Below are 3,648 nucleotides of genomic sequence, written 5' to 3'. Positions count from 1 at the left end.
GAGGAGTGTGCCTAGTCCAGGAGTAAAGGATCACTGGAACCCTATGATTGTTGTAGTGTATCTAGTCCAGGAGTAAAGGATTATTATAACCTTATGATCATTGGAGGAGTGTGCCCAGTCCAGGAGTAAAGGATCACTGGAACCCTATGATTGTTGTAGTGTATCTAGTCCAGGAGTAAAGGATTATTATAACCTTATGATCGTTGGAGGAGTGTGCCTAGTCCAGGAGTAAAGGATCACTGGAACTCTATGATTGTTGTAGTGTATCTAGTCCAGGAGTAAAGGATTATTATAACCTTATGATCGTTGGAGGAGTGTGCCTAGTCCAGGAGTAAAGGATCACTGGAACCCTATGATTGTTGTAGTGTATCTAGTCCAGGAGTAAAGGATTATTATAACCTTATGATCGTTGGAGGAGTGTGCCTAGTCTAGGAGTAAAGGATCACTGGAACCCTATGATTATTGTAGTGTATCTAGTCCAGGAGTAAAGGATTATTATAACCTTATGATCGTTGGATGAGTGTGCCTAGTCCAGGAGTAAAGGATCACTGGAACCCTATGATTGTTGTAATGTATCTAGTCCAGGAGTAAAGGATTATTATAACCTTATGATCGTTGGAGGAGTGTGCCCAGTCCAGGAGTAAAGGATCACTGGAACCCTTTGATTGTTGTAGTGTGTCTAGTCCAGGAGTAAAGGATTATTATAACCTTATGATCGTTGGAGGAGTGTGCCTAGTCCAGGAGTAAAGGATCACTGGAACCCTATGATTGTTGTAGTGTATCTAGTCCAGGAGTAAAGGATTATTATAACCTTATGATCATTGGAGGATTGTGCCCAGTCCAAGAGTAAAGGATCACTGGAACGCTATGATTGTTGTAATGTATCTAGTCCATGAGTAAAGGATTATTATAACTTTATGATCGTTGGAAGAGTGTGCCCAGCCCAGGAGTGAAGGATCACTGGAACCCTATGATCATTGGAGGAGTGTGCCTAGTCCATGAGTAAAGGATAACTGGAACCCTGTGATTGTTGTAGTGTGCCTAGTCCAGGAGTAAAAGATTATTATAACCCTATTATCGTTGGAGGAGTGTGCCTAGTCCAGGAGTAAAATATGACTGGAACCCTATGATCATTGGAGGAGTGTGCCTAGTCCAGGAGTAAAGGATCACTGGAACCCTATGATTGTTGTAGTGTATCTAGTCCAAGAGTAAAGGATTATTATAACCTTATGATCATTGGAGGAGTGTGCCCAGTCCAGGAGTGAAGGATCACTGGAACCCTATGACCGTTGGAGGAGTGTGCCCAGTCCAGGAGTAAAGGATCACTGGAACCCTATGATTGTTGTAGTGTATCTAGTCCAGGAGTAAAGGATTATTATACCCTTATGATCATTGGAGGAGTGTGCCCAGTTCAGGAGTGAAGGATCACTGGAACCCTATGATCGTTGGAGGAGTGTGCCCAGTCCAGGAGTAAAGGATTACTGGAACCCTATGATTGTTGTAGTGTATCTAGTCCAGGAGTAAAGGATTATTATAACCTTATGATCGTTGGAAGAGTGTGCCCAGCCCAGGAGTGAAGGATCACTGGAACCCTATGATCATTGGAGGAGTGTGCCTAGTCCATGAGTAAAGGATAACTGGAACCCTGTGATTGTTGTAGTGTGCCTAGTCCAGGAGTAAAGGATTATTATAACCCTATTATCGTTGGAGGAGTGTGCCTAGTCCAGGAGTAAAATATGACTGGAACCCTAAGATCATTGGAGGAGTGTGCCTAGTCCAGGAGTAAAGGATCACAGGAACCCTATGATCATTGGAGGGGTGTACCTAGTCCAGGGGTAAAAGCTCACTGGAACCCTATGATCGTTGGAGGAGTGTGCCTAGTCCAGGAGTAAAGGATTTTTGGAACCCTGTGATCATTGGAGGAGTGTGCCTAGTCCAGGAGTAAAGGGTTATTGGAACCCTGTGATCGTTGGAGGAGTGTGCCTAGTCTAGGAGTGAAGGATTTTTGGAACCCTGTGATCATTGGAGGAGTGTGCCTAGTCCAGGAGTAATGGGTTATTGGAACCCTGTGATCGTTGGAGGAGTGTGCCTAGTCCAGGAGTAAAGGATTATTGGAACCCTGTGATCACTGGAGGACTGTGCCTAGTCCAGGAGTAAAGGATTATTGGAACCCTGTGATCACTGGAGGAGTGTGCCTAGTCCAGGAGTAAAGGATCACAGGAACCCTATGATCGTTGGAGGAGTGTGCCTAGTCCAGGAGTAAAGGATTTTTGGAACCCATCATTGGAAGGAGTAAAGGGTTATTGGAACCCTATGATCGTTGGAGGAGTGTGCCTAGTCTCAGGAGTGAAGGATTTTGGAACCCTGTGATCATTGGAGGAGTGTGCCTAGTCCAGGAGTAAAGGGTTATTGGAACCCTGTGATCGTTGGAGGAGTGTGCCTAGTCCAGAGTAAAGGATTTTTGGAACCCTGTTCATTGGAGGAGTGTGCCTAGTCCAGGAGTAAAGGGTTATTGGAACCCTGTGATCGTTGGAGGAGTGTGCCTAGTCCAGGAGTAAAGGGTTATTGGAACCCTGTGATCACTGGAGGACTGTGCCTAGTCCAGGAGTAAAGGATTATTGGAACCCTGTGATTACTGGAGGAGTTTGCCTAGTCCAGGAGTAAAGGATTATTGGAACCCTGTGATCATTGGAGGAGTGTGCCTACTCCAGGAGTAAAATATGACTGGAACCCTATGATCATTGGAGGAGTGTGCCTAGTCTAGGAGTAAAGGATCACTGGAACCCTATGATCGTTGGAGGAGTGTGCCTAGTCCAGGAGTAAAGGATCATTGAACCCTATAATCTCTGAAGACACTAACCGGTTCCTGGTAGTCTCAACCTCTCGGGCTATGGATATTTTGGATAATGGTAACCACTGGGTCTTAGATGGGACATTCAAAATTGCGAGGGAACTTTTTTTATCAACTCTACACCATTCATACCCTGATAGACAATCGGATTGTGCCATGTGTCTATGCACCACTTCCCAACAAAACTAGAGATACGTATAATAGACTGTTTTCACTGCTCAAAATTCTACGCCCAACTTTGTCACCTGTATCTATTATGATAGACTTCGAGGCGGCAGCCATTACATTATTGCAAAATGAATTTCGAGCTACGACTGTTAAAGGGTGTTTCTGCCATCTAGCCCAGAACGTCTTCCGCAAAATACAAGATGGTCTTCAAATTCGCTACGCCAATGATCTCGAGTTCGCATTAAATGTACGGAATAATGTCGCGCTTGCGTTTGTACCAAAAGATAAGGTTGTAGCGTCCTTTGAAGCACTGCAAGACGAGTTGATGACGACGAAATTGCACCAGTCCTGAACTATTTTGAAGACACTTACATCGGTCACGTACGACGAAATCGTCAACTGCAGCCGAAATTTGCACTCTCAATGTGGAATATGCACGAACGAACGGATGGCGAGCTACCCCGAACAAACAATGCGATCGAAGGTTGGCACCGCAAAATGTCGGCTTCTGTCAACACATACCACCCATATATATGGCGATTTTTGCAGATTTTGCAGCGAGAGCAAAGCCTCAATAATGTGATTATGAATCAGTTTACTGGAGGACATTTACCGGAACAACAGCGTCG

This window comes from Macrobrachium rosenbergii, chromosome 42, assembly GCF_040412425.1.
Source record: "Macrobrachium rosenbergii isolate ZJJX-2024 chromosome 42, ASM4041242v1, whole genome shotgun sequence".
NCBI lineage: Eukaryota > Metazoa > Arthropoda > Malacostraca > Decapoda > Palaemonidae > Macrobrachium > Macrobrachium rosenbergii.
This window is presented reverse-complemented; position numbering follows the sequence as displayed.